General features: G+C 44.2%; 1 protein-coding gene across 6 annotated transcripts in view; it reads left to right on the plus strand.

Moving 5' to 3' along the window:
• Positions 1–25,075, plus strand: part of SEMA6C (semaphorin 6C) — a 167,676-nt gene that overhangs the window by 36,725 nt on the left and 105,876 nt on the right. For all 6 annotated transcript variants that reach the window (XM_077259649.1, XM_077259700.1, XM_077259663.1 and 3 more), the window contains one exon: positions 17,652–17,708. The gene's annotated coding sequence lies outside the window, so the exon portion shown is untranslated. The remainder of the gene's footprint in view (positions 1–17,651; positions 17,709–25,075) is intronic.

The raw sequence follows: 25,075 nt of genomic DNA on the forward strand, positions 1-25,075 counted from the left end.
GCTCCGTCATCAGAAGCTCCGTCAGCAGCAGTGCTTCCAGGAGGTTTCCTGTATGTGACACTGAGAAGCTCCGTCAGCAGCAGTGCTTCTAGGAGGTTTCCTGTATGTGACACTGAGAAGCTCCGTCATCAGCAGTGCTTCCAGGAGGTTTCCTGTATGTGACACTAAGAAGCTCCATCATCATCAGTGCTTCCAGCAGGTTTCTATATGACACTGAGAAGCTCTGTCAGCAGCAGTGCTTCCAGGAGGCTTCCTGTATGTGACACTGAGAAGCTCTGTCAGCAGCAGTGCTCCAGGAGTTTTCCTGTATATGACACCGAGAAGCTCCGTCAGCAGCAGTGCTTCCAGGAGGTTTCCTGTATGTGACACTGAGAAGCTCCGTCATCAGCAGTGCTTCCAGCAGGTTTCCTGTATGTGACACTGAGAAGCTCCGTCATCAGCAGTGCTTCCAGGAGGTTTCCTGTATGTGACACTGAGAAGCTCCATCAGCAGCAGTGCTTCCAGGAGTTTTCCTGGATATGTCACCGAGAAGCTCCGTCAGCAGCAGTGCTTCCAGGAGGTTTCCTGTATGTGACACTGAGAAGCTCCGTCAGCAGCAGTGCTTCCAGCAGGTTTTCTGTATGTGACACTGAGAAGTTCCGTCATCAGCAGTGCTTCCAGCAGGTTTCCTGTATGTGACACTGAGAAGCTCCGTCATCAGCAGTGCTTCCAGGAGGTTTCCTTTTCAGCAGCAGTGCTTCCAGAAGGTTTCCTGTATGGACACTGAGAAGCTCCGTCAGCAGCAGTGCTTCCAGGAGATTTCCTGTATGTGACACTGAGAAGCTCCATCAGCAGCAGTGCTTCCAGCAGGTTTTCTGTATGTGACACTGAGAAGCTGCGTCATCAGCAGTGCTTCCAGGAGGTTTCCTGTATGTGACACTGAGAATCTCCGTCATCAGCAGTGCTTCCAGGAGGTTTCCTGTATGTGACACTAAGAAGCTCCATCATCAGCAGTGCTTCCAGCAGGTTCCTGTATGTGACACTGAGAAGCTCTGTCAGCAGCAGTGCTTCCAGGAGTTTTCCTGTATATGACACCGAGAAGCTCCGTCAGCAGCAGTGCTTCCGGGAGGTTTCCTGTATGTGACACTGAGAAGCTCCGTCACCAGCAATGCTTCCACCTGGTTTTCTGTATGTGACACTGAGAAGCTCTGTCAGCAGCAGTGCTTCTAGCAGGTTTCCTGTATGTGACACTGAGAAGCTCCGTCATCAGCAGTGCTTCCAGGAGGTTTCCTGTTCAGCAGCAGTGCTTCCAGAAGGTTTCCTGTATGGACACTGAGAAGCTCCGTCAGCAGCAGTGCTTCCAGGAGATTTCCTGTATGTGACACTGAGAAGCTCCGTCAGCAGCAGTGCTCCCAGGAGGTTTTCTGTATGTGACACTAAGAAGCTCCGTCATCAGCAGTGCTTCCAGCAGGTTTCTATATGACACTGAGAAGCTCTGTCAGCAGCAGTGCTTCCAGTAGGCTTCCTGTATGTGACACTGAGAAGCTGCGTCATCAGCAGTGCTTCCAGGAGGTTTTCTGTATGTGACACTAAGAAGCTCTGTCATCAGCAGTGCTTCCAGCAGGTTTCTATATGACACTGAGAAGCTCTGTCAGCAGCAGTGCTTCCAGTAGGCTTCCTGTATGTGACACTGAGAAGCTGCGTCATCAGCAGTGCTTCCAGGAGGTTTTCTGTATGTGACACTAAGAAGCTCTGTCATCAGCAGTGCTTCCAGCAGGTTTCTATATGACACTGAGAAGCTGTCAGCAGCAGTGCTTCCAGTAGGCTTCCTGTATGTGACACCGAGAAGCTCCGTCAGCAGCAGTGCTTCCAGGAGGTTTCCTGTATGTGACACTGAGAAGCTCCGTCACCAGCAATGCTTCCACCTGGTTTTCTGTATGTGACACTGAGAAGCTCGGTCAGCAGCAGTGCTTCCAGCAGGTTTCCTGTATGTGACACTGAGAAGCTCCGTCATCAGCAGTGCTACCAGGAGGTTTCCTGTTCAGCAGCAGTGCTTCCAGCAGGCTTCCTGTATGTGACACTGAGAAGCTGCGTCATCAGCAGTGCTTCCAGGAGGTTTCCTGTATGTGACACTAAGAAGCTCCGTCATCAGCAGTGCTTCCAGGAGGTTTTCCTGTATGTGACACTGAGAAGCTCCATCAGCAGCAGTGCTTCCAGGTGGTTTCTATGTTACACTGAGAAGCTCCGTCATCAGCAGTGCTTCCAACAGGTTTCCTGTATGTGACACTGAGAAGCTCCGTCATCAGCAGTGCTTCCAGGAGGTTTCCTGTATGTGACACTGAGAAGCTCTGTCAGCAGCAGTGCTCCCAGGAGGTTTCTATATGACACTGGGAAGCTCCGTCATCAGCAGTGCTTCCAGCAGGTTTCCTGTATGTGACACTGAGAAGCTCCGTCATCAGCAGTGCTTCCAGGAGGTTTCCTATATGTGACACTGAGAAGCTCCGTCATCAGCAGTGCTTCCAGGACGTTTCCTGTATGTGACACTGAGAAGCTCCGTCATCAGCATTGCTAGCGTCCAAACAATACATGCCAACTTCCCCTATAGGCTCCCAAATATAAGGAAAGAGTTGTAATTTTCATCCAGCCAGAAGAACCTCCCTAACAGGAACAGCCGTATTGTTTGGAGTCGTTACATTATGTGGCCCCTGCCTCCTGATCGCCGGCTCCTCCGATATCAGGGTCTCGCAGGGCTGCAGCTGCTGTGACCTTGAAGGAGGCGAGGGGGCTGCATGTTGTCCCCTGCGCACATCCCAATATTATTTTAAGTGAATTACAGGTATAAATAGCTGGGATTAAAGGGGAACTCCGCCGGCAGCACACTTGTCAGGAAGCCTTTGAAGTGACTTAAATCCTGACCACTGTCCATGTAACACAAGACGCCTGGTATAGGGAGCGACAGCTGTTATAATGATATTATGAGACCCCCTGTGCTGCAAGAGCGGTGACAATATGAAACTGTAGAGGGGGCGAGACGTCCACCGAGAGAGCCTCCGCTTCTGGCTAAGTAAACTGCTAACGGCGCCAGACATATCTATCAAATGTCCTACAAGAAGCTGCCGCCTGCAAACATGTACGCCAGGGGATGTCAAAGACCAACTTGGTATAACCTGGGTATCTTCTGTACATACGGTACTTATATATGTACAGCTGGTATAACCTGGGCATCTCCTGTATATAATTATATATGTACAGCTGGTATAACCTGGACATCTCTTGTATATAATTATATATGTACAGCTGGTATAACCTGGACATCACCTGTATATAATTATATATGTACAGCTGGTATAACCTGGGCATCTCCTGTATATAATTATATATGTATATTACAGCTGGTATAACCTGGGTATCTCCTGTATATAATTATATATGTATATTACAGCTGGTATAACCTGAGCATCTCCTGTATATAATTATATATGTATATTACAGCTGGTATAACCTGGGCATCTCCTGTATATAATTATATATGTATATTACAGCTGGTATAACCTGAGCATCTCCTGTATATAATTATATATTTACCTGCTGGTATAACCTGGACATCTCCTGGCTCTTACTGAAACCTGGATCCAGCAGTCAGACACCACCGCTGCTGCTGCTCTTTCATATGGTGGACTACACTTTTCTCATACCCCAAGATCAGACAACAGAGCAGGTGGAGGCGTTGGTCTGCTCCTTTCACCCAAATGTACCTTCCAAGTTATCCCCCAAGTACCCTCACTTGTATTCCCTTTCTTTGAGGTCCATGCTGTCAGACTCTACGTCCCCTTCTCTAGTATATAAACAAGCCCACCAGAACATACCTGCGCAAGAAATGAGTGCGTTAAGAGATATACAAAAATGGAATGACATAGTCATCCGCAAAGCGGATAAAGGTGGAAACATCGTCATCCTCGATAGGAAATATTACATAGAGGAAGCGTTATCTCAGCTGAATGATTCCAATACATATACTCTATTAGAACGCAATCCCACCAATGGTATCAAAACGAAATTAAGAACATTCTTGCGCAGGTATGTGGAGATGGGCACTATAACACGAGCAAGGGCTGAAAAATTAATTCCAGAATTTCCCCATTATGCCAATTGGTATAGCATCCCAAAAGTTCACAAAAATGCTAAACAACCACCGGGCCGCCCAATAGTTTCGGGGAAAAATTCTATCACCGAACCCTTGTCCCAATTTCTCGATTGGCTTCTTAAGCCGCTGTTAATGGAAATACCATCTTTTGTTAAAGATTCTGGCGATTTTTTGTGGGCACTTAAAGATTTAATTTGGCAACCAACCTTTTCGTTGGTATCGATTGATATTGTTAACTTATATACCCGCATACCACATCAAAAGGGCCTGGAGGCCATTCAGCGCATTCTTATGAATACAGAGAAAGATGAGAATTTTATTTCATTTATTTTGGAGGGCTTGGATTTCGTACTCACCAATAATACCTTCAAATTTCTTGATAAGTGGTATTCTCAGCGGGTTGGTACCGCGATGGGCACTCCGGTGGCGTGCGTCTTCGCAAATCTGTTTCTTGCAGCATTTGAGGAGAAGCACGTCACCGGACCCCTCAATCCATTTCTGAGCCACATACGAATGTACCTCCGTTTTGCTGACGATGTATTTATGGTATGGGATGGGGGGGAATCGAGTTTTCAGGAGTTTGTAGCATTTCTAAATGATAATAATAATGAAAATATGATATTCACATCTGTATTCGGGGACAAATCCCTGGAATTCCTGGATGTAAAAGTGGAGGTCCAAGAAGGGGTAATCACCACCAGGGCCCATAGAAAGGAAACAGCTACTAATAATGTGCTTCACTTCCAAAGTGCGCACCCTGAGCATACGAAAAATGCCATACCGTACAGCCAAATGGTGCGCTTAAGAAAAATCAACAGTAACGATGAGGGTTTTAATAATCAGGTGCGAGAACTAAAATCACGTTTTAGAAACAGGGGGTACCCTAAGCACGTTTTGCACCAGGCTGAATTACGAGCAGCGAGTCTGTCACAAATGGACCTTCTAAAAAGAGGAAGGAATAAAAAAAGGCAAACAACAAATGGAGTGGATAATTCAAAGAAAGAGGGGGTGTTCACTTTTATTTTCAAACACAGTCCATTGGATAATGAGGTGTTTTCGGCCATACGAAAAAACTGGCATATTATAAAAAATGATGCTGATTTTAGGAATTTACCCGATTGTCGTCCACGTTTTGCTTATAAGCGTCCCAAGAATATAGGAGACTTAGTTGTAAAGAATAGAATTGCAGCAGATAGTAATGATTGGATAAAAAAATCACGTCCCCAGGGAAACTTCAGATGCGGGAATTGTAGTATGTGCCATCTGCATAATACCAAAAATCCGTTAAAGATAGGTACAGTGACACATTCTGTGAGGGACTTCATTACATGCAAGACCAAATTTGTCGTATATGCAATTTTCTGCCAGTGCAATAAGTTTTATATAGGAAAAACAATCAGGCCGCTAATGGTTCGTTTCCGTGAGCACTTTAATTCAGTGCTCACTGGGAAGGGACGTGTTCGTCTAATCAAACACGTACATGAATCGCATGGAGGAGATCCCAACCAGCTCAGTTTTGCTGGTTTGGAAGTGATCAAATTCCCACAGCAGGGAGGAGATCACAATAGACTGCTCCTCCAATGTGAAGCGAGGTGGATCCTCAAAACTAATGCCCAGGGGCCCTGGGGGCTAAACGACAAATTAGATATGGCCATTTTCCTATAATCCGATAGAAATTTGTTGAAAGATCGTGTTGCTGTTTTTAAATTTAATTTTAATTATATATGTATTTATTCATCATGTGGTGCGTCGCTCACCTGATAAAGGAAATGACGTTCAAGGCTTAGCACACATGGACCCGTAGAAGCACGCAAGTGCGAAACGGCCGTCGTCTTGTCTTCACCGCTCCCTCTCTTCACATTTGCCCCAGCCTATACCGTACCTGTATGTCAAGTTTTATTGGTTTGAATAAAAAGGAGTTTTTACAACGGAAGAAAGAAGGGTGAGTGCTGCCTTTTTCTCTCTATTTTCTTTGCATTTGGATGTGTCATCATTCAAGGTTCAGCACCGCCCGGTCCTTCCGAAATAAACAAACATTAATCCCCGGACTCTTAAACTCCACGTTTGCAGCAGTGGTTCATGATCATTGAAGTACGTTCTGTGCCAACCAAACCCTTTTCTTTCATATGGTGGACTACACTTTTCTCATACCCCAAGATCAGACAACAGAGCAGGTGGAGGCGTTGGTCTGCTCCTTTCACCCAAATGTACCTTCCAAGTTATCCCCCAAGTACCCTCACTTGTATTCCCTTTCTTTGAGGTCCATGCTGTCAGACTCTACGTCCCCTTCTCCATGCGAGTGGCGGTGGTGTATCGTCCTCCCGGCCCCTCTCATCAGTTCCTGGATCACTTTGCCACCTGGCTTCCACACTTTCTCTCCTGTGACACCCCCGCCCTTATCATGGGTGATTTCAACATCCCCATTGCTTCTCCCCTCTCCCCATCTGCTTCTCACCTTTTATCTCTAACCTCCTCTTTCAGCCTCTCGCAGCATACTAACTCTCCAACGCATGAAGATGGAAACTCCCTTGACTTGGTCTTCTCCCGGCTTTGCTCAGTGGACAATTTCACAAACTCCCCTCTCCCGCTCTCTGACCACAACCTTCCTTCATTCTCTATCAAGAACTGCCATCCCGCTCAGGTCACCCCCACTTTCCACACTTATAGAAACATACAGGCCATTAACACCCAGAAACTTATGAAGAATTTGCAGTCCTCATTGGCCCCAATCTTCTCCATCTCATGTCCTAATTCTGCTCTGAAGCATTACATGAAACCCTGCAAAGTGCCCTGGATAAAGCTGCACCTCCTATACATAGAACAACTCAGCACAGACGGCGACAATCATGGCACACGCTGCAAACACGTTTCCTGCAGCGGTGCTCCAGGTGCGCCGAACGTCTGTGGAGAAAATCTAATCTACCCGAAAATTTCATCCATTATAAGTTCATGCTAAAAACATACAACTCTGCCCTTCACCTCTCCAAACAAACCTATTTCAACACCCTCATCACCTCACTGTCAAATAACCCTAAACGTCTCTTTGACACTTTCCAGTCCCTACTCAACCCAAGAAAGTAGGCCCCAACCACTGATCTCCGTGCTGACGATCTGGCCAATTACTTCAAAGAAAAAATTGACCACATTCGACAGGAAATCATCTCCCAATCTCTTCATACCATGCACTGTCCTCCCTCCCCCACTGCATCTAGTTCACTCTCTGACTTTGAACCAGTTATAGAAGAAGAAGTAAGCAGGCTTCTTGCATCTTCTCGCCTGACCACTTGCACCAGTGACCCCATTCCGTCGCATCTCCTCCAGTCCCTTTCCCCGGCTGTCACCTCTCACCTAACAAAAATATTCAACCTTTCTCTCACTTCAGGTATTTTTCCCTCCTCATTTAAGCATGCCATCATACATCCATTACTTAAAAAACCCTTCCTCGACCAAAACTGTGCCGCTAATTATAGACCTGTCTCTAATCTTCCCTTCATCTCTAAACTCCTGGAACGCCTGGTCCACTCCCGTCTTACCCGCTATCTGTCAGATAACTCTCTTCTCGACCCTCTTCAATCTGGCTTCCGCTCTTTACACTCTACTGAAACTGCCCTCACTAAAGTCTCTAATGACCTACTAACAGCTAAATCTAATGGTCACTACTCCATGCTAATTCTATTGGATCTCTCCGCAGCATTCGACACTGTGGATCATCAGCTCCTCCTCACTATGCTCCGTTCCATCGGCATCAAGGACACCGTTCTCTCTTGGTTCTCCTCCTATCTCTCTGACCGATCCTTCACTGTATGTTTTGCTGGTTCCTCCTCCTCTCACCTTCCCCTTAAGGTACCTTCACACTAAGCGACTTTACAACGATAACGATAGCGATCTGTGACGTTGCAGCGTCCTGGATAGCGATATCGTTGTGTTTGACACGCAGCAGCCATCAGGATCCCGCTGTGAGATCGCTGGTCGTTGCTGAAAGTCCAGAACTTTATTTCGTCGCTGGATCTCCCGCTGACATCGTTGAATCGGTGTGTGTGACACCGATCCAGCGATGTCTTCACTGGTAACCAGGGTAAACATCGGGTTACTAAGCGCAGGGCCGTGCTTAGTAACCCGATGTTTACCCTGGTTACCATTGTAAAAGTAAAAAAAAAAAACACATACTCACATTCCGGTGCCCGGCGTCCGCTTCCCTGCACTCCTCCTGCATCCTGTGTAAGTGCCGGCTGTAAAGCAGAGCGGTGCCGTCACCGCTCTGCTCTGTGGGAGATGCCGGAGATGTTCGGCGGAGATGTTCGGCGCTGACACAGGATGCAGGAGGAGTGCAGGGAAGCGGACGCCGGGCACCGGAATGTGAGTATGTGTTTTTTTTTTTTACTTTTACAATGGTAACCAGGGTAAACATTGGGTTACTAAGCGCGGCCCTGCGCTTAGTAACCCGATGTTTACCCTGGTTACCAGGGGACTTCAGCATTTTTGGTATCTGGAGAGCCGTCTGTGTGACAGCTCTCCAGCGACCACACAACGACTAAACAGCGACGCTGCAGCGATCGGCATCGTTGTCTGTATCGCTGCAGCGTCGCTTAGTGTGAAGGTACCTTTACTGTTGGGGTTCCTCAAGGATCAGTCCTAGGCCCCCTCCTCTTCCCTTTGTACAGGTCCTTCTCAAAAAATTAGCATATAGTGTTAAATTTCATTATTTACCATAATGTAATGATTACAATTAAACTTTCATATATTATAGATTCATTATCCACCAACTGAAATTTGTCAGGTCTTTTATTGTTTTAATACTGATGATTTTGGCATACAACTCCTGAAAACCCAAAAAACCTGTCTCAATAAATTAGCATATCAAGAAAAGGTTCTCTAAACGACCTATTACCCTAATCTTCTGAATCAACTAATTAACTCTAAACACATGCAAAAGATACCTGAGGCTTTTAAAAACTCCCTGCCTGGTTCATTACTCAAAACCCCCATCATGGGTAAGACTAGCGACCTGACAGATGTCAAGAAGGCCATCATTGACACCCTCAAGCAAGAGGGTAAGACCCAGAAAGAAATTTCTCAACAAATAGGCTGTACCCAGAGTGCTGTATCAAGGCACCTCAATGGTAAGTCTGTTGGAAGGAAACAATGTGGCAGAAAACGCTGTACAACAAGAAGAGGTGACCGGAACCTGAGGAAGCAGTGGACTGAGTCTGGTGTGGAAACATCCAGAGCCACCGTGCACAGGCGTGTGCAGGAAATGGGCTACAGGTGCCGCATTCCCCAGGTAAAGCCACTTTTGAACCATAAACAGCGGCAGAAGCGCCTGACCTGGGCTACAGAGAAGCAGCACTGGACTGTTGCTAAGTGGTCCCAAGTACTTTTTTCTGATGAAAGCAAATTTTGCATGTCATTCGGAAATCAAGGTGCCAGAGTCTGGAGGAAGACTGGGGAGAAGGAAATGCCAAAATGCCTGAAGTCCAGTGTCAAGTACCCACAGTCAGTGATGGTGTGGGGTGCCATGTCAGCTGCTGGTGTTGGTCCACTGTGTTTCATCAAGGGCAGGGTCAATGCAGCTAGCTATCAGGAGATTTTGGAGCACTTCATGCTTCCATCGGCTGAAATGCTTTATGGAGATGAAGATTTCATTTTCCAGCACGACCTGGCACCTGCTCACAGTGCCAAAACCACTGGTAAATGGTTTACTGACCATGGTATTACTGTTCTCAATTGGCCTGCCAACTCTCCTGACCTGAACCCCATAGAGAATCTGTGGGATATTGTGAAGAGAAAGTTGAGAGACGCAAGACCCAACACTCTGGATGAGCTTAAGGCCGCTATTGAAGCATCCTGGGCCTCCATAACATCTCAGCAGTGTCACAGGCTGATTGCCTCCATGCCACGCCGCATTGAAGCAGTCATTTCTGCCAAAGGATTCCCGACCAAGTATTGAGTGCATAACTGAACATTATTATTTGATGGTTTTTTTGTTTGTTATTAAAAAACACTTTTATTTGATTGGACGGGTGAAATATGCTTATTTATTGAGACAGGTTTTTTGGGTTTTCAGGAGTTGTATGCCAAAATCATCAGTATTAAAACAATAAAAGACCTGACAAATTTCAGTTGGTGGATAATGAATCTATAATATATGAAAGTTTAATTGTAATCATTACATTATGGTAAATAATGAAATTTAACACTATATGCTAATTTTTTGAGAAGGACCTGTATACTGCCCCTATTGGACAAACAATCAGTAGATTTGGTTTCCAGTACCATCTCTATGCTGACGACACCCAATTATACACCTCTTCTCCTGTTATCACGCCGACCTTTTTAGAAAACACCAGTGATTGTCTTACCGCTGTCTCTAACATCATGTCCTCCCTCTATCTGAAACTGAACCTGTCAAAAACTGAACTCCTCGTGTTCTCTCCCTCTACTAACCTACCTTTGCCTGACATTGCCATCTCCGTGTGTGATTCCACCATTACTCCCAAGCAACATGCCCGCTGCCTTGGGGTCATCCTTGATTCTGAGCTTTCATTCACCCCCCACATCCGATCACTGGCTCGCTCTTCTTATCTGCATCTCAAAAACATTTCTAGAATTCACCCTTTTCTTACTTTCGACTCTGCAAAAACTCCTACTGTTTCACTTATTCATTCTCGTCTGGACTATTGTAACTCTCTACTAATCGGCCTCCCTCTTACCAAACTCTCCCCGCTCCAATCTGTCCTGAATACTGCAGCCAGGATCATATTCCTCACCAACCGTTACACCGATGCCTCTACCTTGTGCCAGTCATTACACTGGCTACCCATCCACTCCAGAATCCAGTACAAAACTACTACCCTCATCCACAAAGCACTCCATGGCTCAGCACCACCCTACATCTCCTCTCTGGTCTCAGTCTACCACCCTACCCGTGCCCTCCGCTCCGCTAATGACCTCAGGTTAGCATCCTCAATAATCAGAACCTCCCACTCCCGTCTCCAAGACTTTACACGTGCTGCGCCGATTCTTTGGAATGCACTACCTAGGTTAATACGATTAATCCCCAATCCCCACAGTTTTAAGCGTGCCCTAAAAACTCATTTGTTCAGATTGGCCTACCGCCTCAACGCATTAACCTAACTATCCCTGTGTGGCCTATTAAAAAAACAAAACAAAAAAAACTTAAACCATAATCAGGTTCCTCGCATCATGTTCTCATACACTTTATTGAGTTAATAGCCTCTGTGTCTGTACTGCTACATACTTGGGCAGTTAACTGGTTCATGCAGCTTTACATGAACACCCGAGCCTTACACTATGGCTGGTCCAAATAACTAAAGCAATTGTTACCATCCACCTCTCGTGTCTCCCCTTTTCCTCATAGTTTGTAAGCTTGCGAGCAGGGCCCTCATTCCTCTGTTTCGAACTGTGATTTCTGTTATGCTGTTATGTCTATTGTCTGTACAAGTCCCCTCTATAATTTGTAAAGCGCTGCGGAATATGTTGGCGCTATATAAATAAAAATTATTATTATAACCTGGGCATCTCCTGTATATAATTATATACGTACAGCTGGTATAACCTGGACATCTCCTGTATATAATTATATATGTACAGCTGATATAACCTGTTCATCTTCTGTATATCATTATACACTGTATGTACAGCTGGTATAACCCAGATATCTGCTGTATATCTATATATATAATTGCCTAAGGGGTACTTCCGTCTGTTTCTAACTTCCGTCTTTCTGTCGCGGAAATCCCAGGTCGTTGATTGATCGCGGCCGGCTGGCAGCAACCAATCAGCGACCGGCACAGTCCGGCCGCGAATTGGCCCCTCCCTACTCCCCTCCAGTCAGTGCCCCCTCCATACTCCCCTCCAGTCAGTGCCCCCGTAGCTGTTTAGCAGTCCGTTCAACGGACTCCGATACACCGCGGCATAACGCGGTGTAACGCAGTCTGTTAACGCTGCTATTAACCCTATGTGACCAGCTTATTACTATTGATGCTGACTATGCAGCATCAATAGTAAAAACATATAATGTTAAAAATAATAAAAAAATACAAAAATTATTATATTCTCACCTTTTGGCGCCTTTCCTGCTCCTCGCGACGCTCCGGTACCAAGAATGCATTTCTGCAATGACCGGAGATGACGTAGCGGTCTCGCGAGACCGCTACATCATCACGTGCTATTGCCGCAATGCATTCTTGGGACCGGAGCGTCGCGAGGAGCATCGCTAAACGCCTGGCCTGGATCCGGGGGCCGACGGAAGGTGAGTATATAACTATTTTTTATTTTAATTCTTTTTTTAACAGGGATATGGTGCCCACATTGCTATATACTGCGTGGGCTGTGTTATATACTGCGTGGCCTGTGTTATATAGTATGTCTCTGTTCTATATACTGCGTGCGCTGTGCTATATACTGCGTGGCTGGGCAATATACTGTGTGGCTGTGCTATATACTACGTGGCTGTGCAGTATACTATGTGGGCTGTGTTATATACTACTTGGCTGTGCTATATACTACGTGGGCTGTGCTATATACTATGTTGCCTGTGTTATTTACTGTGTGGGCTGTGCTATATACTATGTGGGGTGTGCTATATACTGCGTGGCTGGGCAATATATTACGTGGCTGTGTTATATACTATGTGGGCTTTGTTATATACTATGTGGGCTGTGTTATATACTGCATGGGCTGTGCTATATACTACATGGGATGTGCTATATACTACTTGGGCTGTGCTATATACTACGTGGGCTGTGCTATATACTACGTGGGCTGTGCTATATACTACGTGGGCTGTGCTATATACTACGTCGGATGTGTTATATACTACGTGGGCTGTGCTATATACTACGTGGGCTGTGTTATATACTACGTAGGCTGTGCTGCATACTACGTGGGCTGTGCTATATACTACGTGGGCTGTGTTATATACTACGTGGGCTGTGCTATATACTATGTGGGCTGTGCTATATACTACGTGGGCTGTGCTATATACTACGTGGGCTGTGCTATATACTACGTGGCCTGTGTTATATACTACGTGGCCTGTGCTATGTACTACGTGGGCTGTGCTATATCCTATGTGGGCTGTGTCATATACTACGTGGGCTGTGCTATATACTGTGTGGGCTGTGCTATATACTGTGTGGGCTGTGCTATATACTGCATGGGCTGTGCTATATACTACGTGGGCTGTGCTATATACTACGTGGCCTGTGTTATATACTACGTGGGCTGTGCTATATACTATGTGGGCTGTGCTATGTACTACGTGGGCTGTGCTATATACTACTATACATATTCTAGAATACCCGATGCTTTAGAATCGGGCCACCATCTAGTCACTATAAATGTACAGCTGGTATAACCTGGGCATCTCCTGTATATAATTATATATGTACAGCTGGTATAACCCAGGTATCTGCTGTATATCACTATATATTTACAGCTCGTATAACCTGGGTATTTTATGTATAATTAAATGTGTGTAGCAGATATTGGCAATCCATGAGGTTATAATTGCTGCTATGATGGGACAGTATCCTATTAAAAAAAGAGATAAGAGGGTTTATAAATCTTTGTACTTTGCACAATTTTAATTTTTCTGCTCATGTTAGGAGTTCATAAACAGGACCATTAAAGCTCTAATGTTGTCTGCTGTGTGTCTATAAACTCTCGCCTCATGTTAGAGAGAATCCATCACAGGGAAATAGGATTACTTTCACTAGATAAGTACCCACTACTATTAACGTTAATTTCCATGGAAGGGATCCAGATTTCAGAAAACCTTTGATTAAGGGGAATTCTTGCCAATAGCAAAGGGGAATGTGTTCATTCATAAGGACACACATTACCACTGGATTCAGCTATGTTGTCCTTACAGGGCGACCCTCCAGCACTCAGGAAAATAGAGGCACTACTATAATACTGCCTGCTATATCCAGGAGCATAACTGCTATAATACTGCCCCTATGTACAAGAATATAGCTACTATAATACTGTCCCCTATGTTCAAGAATATAAGTACTACAATACTACTCCTATGTACAAGAGTATAACTATGGTACTATAATACTGCCCTCTATGTACCAGAATATGACTACTATAATACTGCCCCCTATGTACAAGAATATAGCTACTATAATACTGCCCCTATGTACAAGAATATAACTACTATAATACTGCTCCTATATACAAGAACATAGCTACTATAATACTGCCCCTATGTACAATAATATAACTACTATAATAATGTTCCTATGTGCAAGAATATAACTACTATAATACTGCCTGCTATATACAAGCGCATAACGTATATACGGTACTCGAGTATAAGCCGACCCGAGTATAAGCCGACCCCCCTAATTTTGCCAAAAAAAACAGGGAAAGTTTATTGACTCGAGTATAAGCCTAGGGTGGGAAATGCAGCAGCTACTGATACATTTCAAAAATAAAAATAGATACCAATAAAAGTAAAACTAATTGAGACACCAGTAGGATAAATGTTTTTGAATATCCATATTGAATCAGGAGCCCCATAAGATGCTCCATACAAAATACGCCCCATATAATGCTCCATAAAGTTCACGATGGCCCCATAAGATGCTCAATAAAGTTCATGATGGGCCCCATAAGATGCTCCATATACAAATATGCCCCATATAATGCTGTACAAAGGTTAATGATGGCCCCATAAGATGCTCCATAGAATAATATGCCCCATATAATGCTGTACAAAGGTTAATGATGGCCCCATAAGATACTCCATAGAACGATATGCCCCATATAATGCTGCACAAAGGGTAATGATGGCCCCATAAGATGCTCCATATTAAAATATGCCCCATATAATGCTGCACAAAGGTTAATGACGACCCCATAAGATGCTCCATATTAAAATATGCCCCATATAATGCTGCACAAAGGTTAATGACGGCCCCATAAGATGCTCCATATTAAAATATGCCCCATATAATGCTGCACAAAGGTTAATGATGGCCCCATAAGATACTCCATAGAACGATATGCCCCATATAATGCTGCACAAAGGGTAATGATGGCCCCATAAGATGCTCCATATTAAAATATGCCCCATATAATGCTGCACAAAGGTTAATGACGACCCCATAAGATGCTCCATATTAAAATATGCCCCATATAATGCTGCACAAAGGTTAATGACGGCCCCATAAGATGCTCCATATTAAAATATGCCCCATATAATGCTGCACAAAGGTTAATGACGGCCCCATAAGATGCTCCATATTAAAATATGCCCCATATAATGCTGCATAAAGGATAATGATGGCCCCATAAGATGCTCCATAGAAAATTTGCTCCATATAATGCTGATCATATCAGTGCAGTTTATGCTGATATGATCACTGTATATCTGCTGCTGCTGTAATTAAAAAAAAATGACATCCTCACCTCTCGTCACTGCCTGCTGCTCCTCAGCGTCGCCGGCTCTCTGCAGTGACTGTTCTGGCAGAAGGCGCACACTAACCATGTCATCGCGCCCTCTGACCTGAACGTCACAGCCAGAGGACGCGGAAGACTCAGCACGGCGGTGGAACAGTGACAGTTGAACATCGCAAGTGCCGTGTCCTGAGCAAGCGGCGGCACAAGCACCTGACCTCCATAGCGTGTCGTTGTGCCCGCCTGCTCTGGACATCGGCACTTGTCCCGGTGCCAACGCCGACCGCCGGCCCCATCAGCAGCAACCGGGAATACTTACCGAGGCTGCAGGGGAGAGCGGACATGTTTCGGGGACCTCAGCACTGGGACCGTGACTTGTGTATAAGCCGAAGGGGGGGGGTTTAGCCAAAAAAATGGGCTTATACACGAGTATATATGGTAACTACTATAATACTGCACCCTATGTACAAGAATGTAACTACTATAATACTGCTCCTATGTACAAGAATATAGCTACTATAATACTGCTCCTATGTACAAGAATATAGCTAGTATAATAATGCTCATATGTACAAGAATATAACTACTATAATACTGCTCCTGTGTACAAGAATATAACTACTATAATACTGCTCCCTATGTACAAGAATATAACTACTATAATACTGCTCCTATGTACAAGAATATAACTACTATAATACTGCTCCCTATGTACAAGAATATAACTACTATAATACTGCTCCTATGTGCAAGAATATAACTACTCTAATACTGTCCCCTATGTCCAAGAATATAACTACTAAAATACTGCTCCTATGTACAGGAATATAACGATAATAAACTGCCCCCTATGTACAGAAATATAACTGCTATAATACTGCTCATATGTACAAAAATATAATTACTATAATACTGCTCCTATGTACAAGAATATAGCTACTATAATACTGTCCCTATGTGCAAGAATATAATTACTATAATACTGCTCCTATGTACAAGAATATAACTACACTGTGTGCAGAATTATTAGGCAAGTTGTATTTTGATCACATGATACTTTTTATACATGTTGTCCTACTCCAAGCTGTTCAGACTTGAGAGCCAACTACTAAGTAAGTAAATCAGGTGATGTGCATCTCTGTAATGAGGAGGGGTGCTGTCTAATGACATCAAAACCCTATATAAGGTGTGCTTAATTATTAGGCAACTTCCTTTCCTTTGGCAAAATGGGTCAGAAGAGAGATTTGATTGGCTCTGAAAAGTCCTAAATTGTGAGATGTCTTGCAGAGGGATGCAGCAGTCTTGAAATTGCCAAACTTTTGAAGCGTGATCCCCGAACAGTCAAGCGTTTCATGGCAAATAGCCAACAGGGTCGCAAGAAGCGTGTTGGGCAAAAAAGGCGCAAAATAACTGCCCATGAATTGAGGAAAATCAAGCGTGAAGCTGCCAAGATGCCATTTGCTACCAGTTTTTCCAAATTTCAGAGCTGCAACGTTACTGGAGTATCAAAAAGCACAAGGTGGTCCTATGTACAAGAATATAACTACTATAATACTGCTCCTATGTACAAGAATATAACTACTATATTACTGCTCCTATGTACAAGAATATAACTACTATAATACTGCTCCTATGTACAAGAATATAACTAGTATAATACTGCTCTTATGTACAAGAATATAACTACTATAATACTGCTCCTATGTACAAGAATATAACTACTATAATACTGCCCCCTATGTACAAGAATATAACTACTATAATACTGCTCCTATGTACAAGAATATTACTACTATAATACTGCCCCTATGTACAAGAATATAACTACTATAATACTGCTCCTATGTACAAGAATATTACTACTATAATACTGCCCCTATGTACAAGAATATAACTACTATAATACTGCTCCTATGTACAAGAATATTACTACTATAATACTGCCCACTATGTACAAGAATATAACTACTATAATACTGCCCCCTTTGGGACTGATTAGAGCTCATTTCTTTTACATGTGGTTGGAATGGGTTCGGTCTCTTAGCTGTTGATTTCAGGATTTGCTGTCGTTCTCACCATCTTTTCTCTCACTTTTCAGATTTACAGTCGCCATTGAAGTTGAAGGGCCCTTCTGTGCTCCCGGAGCGGCACTGCGGTAAGGCTCTGAGTATCTGTAACCTGTCTGCGTTATGTGTCTTGCGTAGTTTACAGTCTGGTGGAGCTGCTGCAGTATGAAAGCCATTTACTTGCCAGATGTCACCACCTTGGCTGTTTATAGGCAATTTATGGGTAGCCCAGTCAAAGTGAATCCCATAAAACACATCACCATCTGCAGCACTAATCTATTCCTATGCTCCCTGAATGGAACGTAACTGCAGTACCTGACACAGCCACCTCTGTGAATATGGCGCTGTTCATGAATGCACCATGAAGAGGACTACCTTGATCATCAAAGCTGTTTCAATCAGTTCATCTGTAGGGGTCCTATGGGTCAGAGCTCACTATTATTACAGTCTCCTTTAATTTCCTTAACTTTATTCAATAGTTCTGTTTGCTGTCAATGAATGAATGATAAAAATAAGTGTATATTCCTGCTTATGTGTCTGGGCGGTAGTGCACTACATAAACAGCACATGTCAAAAATTGGAAGTATATATATCAAGCAAAATTCTTCGAAGGTGAGTTTAAATGTCTAAATGTGGGTGACTCCATCCGCTGGGGATGGTTTTAGCAGATCCAATGTTTCCAACCTGTCCGACTAAGGAATTTCTCCTTGAAAGAGAAAGACAAATGAGGCAGCATAACAAGAAGTGATGCGCCGGCTGCAAAGGTCAGCTGCCCGGGTTTGGGTTCCTCGGCTTCGCTAATAATGCACAAAACACAGATTTTTCCAATAAAACAGGATGTGCATGGCCTTGATAAATCACATTCATTCATATTCATGGCTCCGACTTAAAAGAGCAAACAAATCTGAGTGAGAGTAAGTGCGGAATACCAAATATACTCTTAACTCGCTCACATAATCTAGCGCAGAGCTGTAAGCATAAACAGGGAACATCCATACCCTGCATGTTACCTGCCAGCCAATGGCCTCTGTGGGGTATATAGCGGTATAAGGCTTCCATTACAGCCCGCACCATCAGGCCTTTGGATGTTGTATTTCCCTACTACTTATTCCCCTTCTCTCAGAAATAGGAGAGGCTACCTAACTCTTAAGGAAGCTTTGGTGGTAACACAGTGGATCCTCAGGGGTGTGACCAAGGAAGTAAGGAGGTGTGGCCAAAGCTTGATCGAGGTCTGACCTTTAAAAGTTAGACTTCAAAAGTATGTCCTGATATGGGATATCACCATACAGTGACCATAATAGTGTCAAATGTTGGCCAAATTACACTTCCCTAGAATTGACTACTTAAAAATGTATACAACCCACGCTAGGGATAAGAAACAGTGGTATACAAGCAATTAACACCATACAGTGCTCAAATACCGACATCCAGTTATGAAATAACAGCTGAACACAGGTCAAATAAGTCTAGTTATATATTAAAAAATCTTGACAACTAGTTTTAACAGCAAATCATACACTAATAAACCATGTGTCACGCCACACAATACTTAAAGGAGACCTACTATTTGCCAGAAATATGATTTTTTTTAACCTATTATAAATGCCGCTGTTTTCCTGAATCCCACGTTTTTCTTTTGTTTCTGTGCCTCTCCATTTCTAAGATCGGGCCCTCTCTTTCTTGTATATTAATCTACCCTTGTTATGCAAGTGGGTGTGGTCATCAAGCAGTTAATGATGACCTCACCCATTTGGATAACAAGACTAGTTTTATATACAAGAAAGAGGAGGCCACATCTCAGGAGCGAAGAGGTGCAGGAACAATATAAAAACATCGCTGGATTCAGAACAACAGCATTTAGACCAGGTAAAAAAATTACATCATTATTGCAAGTAACGTAACAAAGAACAGCTCTTTTACATAGGAAAAATTGTAATAAAAGTGCTCAACAGTGTCTAAATAATATTAGTATTCAATAGTATTAAAATACCTGGTGGTCACAAACCTGGCGCCCTCCATGGGCCTCTTTTTTAGTGCCTAGTCATAGTATATCTTACGTCCTAACCCCATACCACCAAGACCCTTTTCTAGCATTGCCTAGACACAGGTACTTTTATGTAAATGTGGGTTTTTCTGCCCATTTCAGAGCCATTTCACCAGATGGTTGGAAGGTAGGCCGCCATTATAGATGCAGTGTGGGTCAGGGACTGATGGTGTAGGAGTATGATAGATGATGGTGTAGGAGTATGATAGACTTCTCACCAGTTCAAGCTGTGAGAAAATACACATGGGGTAAAAAATAAACTATTTTACACATATATCCTGTCCAGGCAATGCTAGTCGATTCAGACCATTAAACGTCCTCAGAAAAATCCTGGAGAACCCTTTTAAGGTCACCAGTAAAGGACACATTGCCCCCGGGGACTGAGTTGGAGACATTCCCAAGTAGCTGCCATGAGACGAGTCAGCGGGGAGTTGTGGCAGTCTGTTACTCTGACTGATTTGCAGCGGAGTGCAGTTACTTTTAATGCATAATAAATAAAGCTCATTGTCTCCCCATCCCTTTTATATGAGGCGAGGAAAGGCCGCGTCACAGCACTCCGAACACTCGTCTCCCTAATCGCAGCAGCTGAACAGAGGCAATGAGAGGATCTAAGAGAATGTCAGCCCAAGTCAACGATCACAGAGTGCATCTATTGGACAACAATAAGTGGTCAGAGCCCTGCCCCTTTTTACTAGCATTAGAGGTAATGATGTTACAGTATAACCCCTCCTTCCACCTTAAAATTCAGATGTGAATGACGAGAAACCTCATAGCTCCCTTTTCCTCCTCTTTTGAGTAATGTCAGCCTGGTGATCACAGATCATGGCACTGTCAGCTAGGCGATCACAGATCATGTAGGTTTCAGCCATTGTAATGCCTGCCTGGCGATCTACAATCGCAGCAATCTTGATCATAGTAATGCTAGCCTGGCGATCAATGATCATGGCGATCTCTGTATCGTCAAGCTCGACCATGGGGATGCCAGCCTGCCGACATAATCATGGTGATTTCAATCATGGCAGTGTCAGCCCGGTGATCAGCGATCATGGCTATCTTGGTTGCATGAATGTCGATCATGATGGTGCCTGCCTGGCGATCTCGATCATGGTAATGCCATCTTGACGATCATTGATCATCATCTCTGTCATTACGTTTCTGACCAAGGCAATGCCAGTCTGCCAACATGATCATGGTGATTTCAATCATGGCAGTGTCAGCCCGATGATCAGCGATCATGGCTATCTTGGTTGCGTAAATGCCTGCCTGTCGATCTTGATCATGGTAATGCCAGCTTGATTATCATTGATCATCATCTCTGTCGTTATGTTTCTGACGAAGGTGATGCCAGTCTGTTAACATGATCATGGTGATTTCAAGCATGGCAATGTCAGCCCGGTGATCAGCGATCATGGCTATCTTGACCACGTTGATATTGATCTTGGCGATGCCTGCCTGGCAATCTGCAATAATTGCGATATTGGTCATGGCAACCTCACTTGTGTCGATCTCGACCATGGCGATGCCAGACTGCCAACATGATCATGGTGATTTCGATTGCCAGCCTGGTGATCAGTGATCATGGTGATCTCGATCGTGTCGATCTTGATCGTGGCAGTTCGAGCCTGGTAATCAGTGATCATGGCATTCTATAAGAGTCTGTTTTCTTAAATTGTGGCCATCCATATAATATATGGAATGAGTCGGTCCACATAACGAGAGATACTATTTTTGTCAGTAGATCTCTAATCTTCTCGTTAGAGGGTGGGGTCTTTAAAAGCACCTCCCATCACATAATTTTCAGTTCTCGCGGAATAAAAGGGAGACCTTCCATACTCAACAAAACCAGCATTTCTGTAAGGTTTCTTGTGCGTTGTGCTGGGATGCTCCTACATCATACGAAGCCCACATGTCCAATAGTACATTCATGGTACAGGACACAAGATATGGAGGGGCGTGGCATATAAAAAGGGGCGTGGTTATGGCTAAAAATTCACGTTCCACCCAAGAACCAGAAAAGATTGGCAAGTATGTCCTATGATGTCCTGATGCCCTAAAACGGCCTATGGTAAGGGGTTGTCTTATGGAGAAAGTCTCTGTAACTTTTTCCTGTCTTACATAGAGGAATAAAGTGGTCACTGGTGATTTCCTAAAAGGGATTGTCCAGTTCTTAAAATAAATTTAAAACTTTAAAAAAATTAAATCCTTACTAATCCAGCACAAATGCCTTACAGGTCCATCAGACAACTTATAACCTTACAATATGGTTGCTCTGTAGGATCAAAAATAGAAATCAGTGGTGACCACCTTTCCCCTCCATGTCGTGAAGACAATGTGAGGAACTCAGCGGACAGCTCAGAGTGGACAGCGGCGTGCTACCGGACAGCTCACTCTCCTTTACCCCCAAGGTAGTTACCTGCGGTTAATTAACGCACTTTGTGAGCTTAATCTGGGATGAGCCTATGTGGGTCATCTTTGAGGGTCAAGAAACAGAAGCAAGGCAATGTAATTTCTTCTCCTATCTGGCTGGGGCAAGCGGGTCACCAGAGGATTAGTGAGGGTGGTGGGGCATGTGATGTATTAATCTGGCTAATGCTGTTGTGTGCAGGGCAATGAATGGGCAGAAGGTGGTAAGCCGTTTCCCAGCACTGAGATCTGGTCTCCGGCTAATCTGGAGCTGTTAACTGGAAGAACATAACTGGGATTAATGAGCCGCTGGCCCCAGAAGGGATTAGGAGCGTGACCCTTCCTTATTAGCTGCAGTACAGTAGGCAAGGTGTAATTGTAACAAACAGTATTGGACTGCTGTGTGCTATATATGATGGACAATTGTACTCATAATTACTGCCCCCTGTGGAGCACATAATTCTATTACCTTTTTTTTGGAAATCTCTGCAAAATGCAGTTAGGATAACGAGCAGGTAACCCTATTGCCTATGATAATCAGGTATCATTAGGGGTACAATGCCGTGAATCCTGTGTATATTACTGTCACTTGCTTCTTACCAATAATAATAATTAGAAATTTCAAGCTACTATGTTATCTATTCTGTGTCTATTGCTGTCACTTGCTTTTTACCTTTGTGAGTTCTGTACACACTACTGTCACTTGCTTCTTATGTATAATGATTAGAGATTACCAAGCTACCATACTGTTTATTCTGTGGCTATTACTGTCACTTGCTTTTTACCTCTGTGTGTTCTGTGCACACTGCTGTCACTTGCTTCTTACTTGTAATGATTGGAGATTACCAAGCTACCATACTGTTTATTCTTTGGCTATTACTGTCGTTTGATTCTTACCTATGATAATTAGGTGCAACAGGGTTAAGGCCCCGTCACACTTAGCGACGCTAAAGCGATCCCGACAACGATACGACCTGTCAGGGATCGTTGCTGCGTCGCTATGTGGTCGCTGGTGAGATGTCAAACAGTGAGATCTTCCCAACGACGCAGCAGCGATGCGGCGACCTGTAGCGACCTGTACAACGATGTCACATGGCAGCTATTATGACGATTCAGACCTCGATGAGGGACGTCCTGTGTGAACGAGGTCGTTGGTAAGGTGTCAAACACAGCGATGTGTGCTACCCAGCGGGACCTCAACGATCAAAAAAAGGTCCAGGCTATTCGGACACGACCAGCGATCTCACAGCAGGGGCCGGGTCGCTGCTATGTGTCACACATAGCGAGATCGCTACTGAGGTCGCTGTTGCGTCACAAAACTTGTGACTCAGCAGCGATCTCGCTAGCGACCTCGCTTAGTGAGACGGGGGCTTTACAATACTTTGTATTCTCTGTCTGTTACCGCTGCTTGCTTCTTATCGATAATAGAGATTGCCAGGCCATCATACTGGACAAAGAAGACACTTGCTCCTTATCTATGGTAATCAGAGAGCACCAGAACTACAATACTGTATATTCTGTGCAGATTGCTGTTATTTGCTGTCTACCTATATTAGGGTACTGTCACACAGTGGCACTTTTGTCTCTACGACGGTACGATCCGTGACGTTCCAGCGATATCCATACGATATCGCAGTGTCTGACACGCAGCAGCGATCAGGGACCCCGCTGAGAATCGTACGTCGTAGCAGATCGTTTGGAACTTTATTTTGTCGCTGGATCTCCCGCTGTCATCGCTGGATCGTTGTGTGTGACAGCGATCCAGCGATGCGTTCGCTTGTAACCAGGGTAAACATCGGGTTACTAAGCGCAGGGCCGCGCTTAGTAACCCGATGTTTACCCTGGTTACCAGCGTAAAAGTAAAAAACAAACAAACCGTACATACTCACATTCCGGTGTCCTTCAGGTCCCTTGCCGTCTGCTTCCCGCTCTGACTGACTCCCGGCCGTAAGACAGTACAGAGCACAGCGGTGACGTCACCGCTGTGATCTGCTTTCACTTTACGGCGGCACTCAGTCAGAGCGGGAAGCAGACGGCGAGGGACCTGACGGGCACCGGAATGTGAGTATGTACGGTTTTGTTTTTTTTACTTTTACGCTGGTAACCAGGGTAAACATCGGGTTACTAAGCGCGGCCCTACGCTTAGTAACCCGATGTTTACCCTGGTTACCCGGGGCCTTCGGCATGTGTGACAGCTCTCCAGCGACCACACAACGACTTTCCAACGATCACGGCCAGGTCGTATCGCTGGTCGTGATCGTTGGAAAGTTGCAGAGTGTGACAGTACCCTTAGAGAATTCAAGTCCATAAAACGGTGCACTCTATATCTATTTCTGTTGCTTGTATCTTACATATTATAATCAGTGAGCACAATATTGTAAATTTTGTACTACTGTCACTTGCTCCTTACTTATGGTCGTAGTGCACCAAGGCTACAATATCGTGAATTAAATGTATGTTACTGTCACTTGCTACTTACCTACGTTACTGAAGTGCACACCAGGACTGCAATACCATATATTCAGTGACCGTTACTGTCAATTTTTCCTTATATAATCAGATAATACAAGGGCTATAATATTGTGTAATCTGTACATATTTCTGTCCCTTGCACCTTACCTATCATAATAAAAAAGCACTGGCGCTGCAATACTGTATATTCTGGGTACATGATCTATTGCTGCTTACCTAAAATAATAATCAGACAGTACAATGGCTACAATGCCTATGTATTTTGTGCATAATTACTGTCACTTGCTGCTGACCAATGATTACCGCAGAGCCCCTTATCTATGATAATAAAAGACTACCTAACCCGCAATACTGTTTTCTTAGTCAGTTACAGCCACTTTCTCCTTACCTATAATGATCAGAGAGCACCAGGGTTTCAATACTGTGTATTCTGAAACTATCGCTATCACTTGCTTCCTACCTATGATAATCCGAGAGCAAACAGCTACAATACTGTATATTCTGTGCAGATTACTGTCTCGTGATTCTTACCTATGT

The sequence above is a fragment of the Ranitomeya variabilis genome, chromosome 1, assembly GCF_051348905.1.
Source record: "Ranitomeya variabilis isolate aRanVar5 chromosome 1, aRanVar5.hap1, whole genome shotgun sequence".
Lineage (NCBI taxonomy): Eukaryota > Metazoa > Chordata > Amphibia > Anura > Dendrobatidae > Ranitomeya > Ranitomeya variabilis.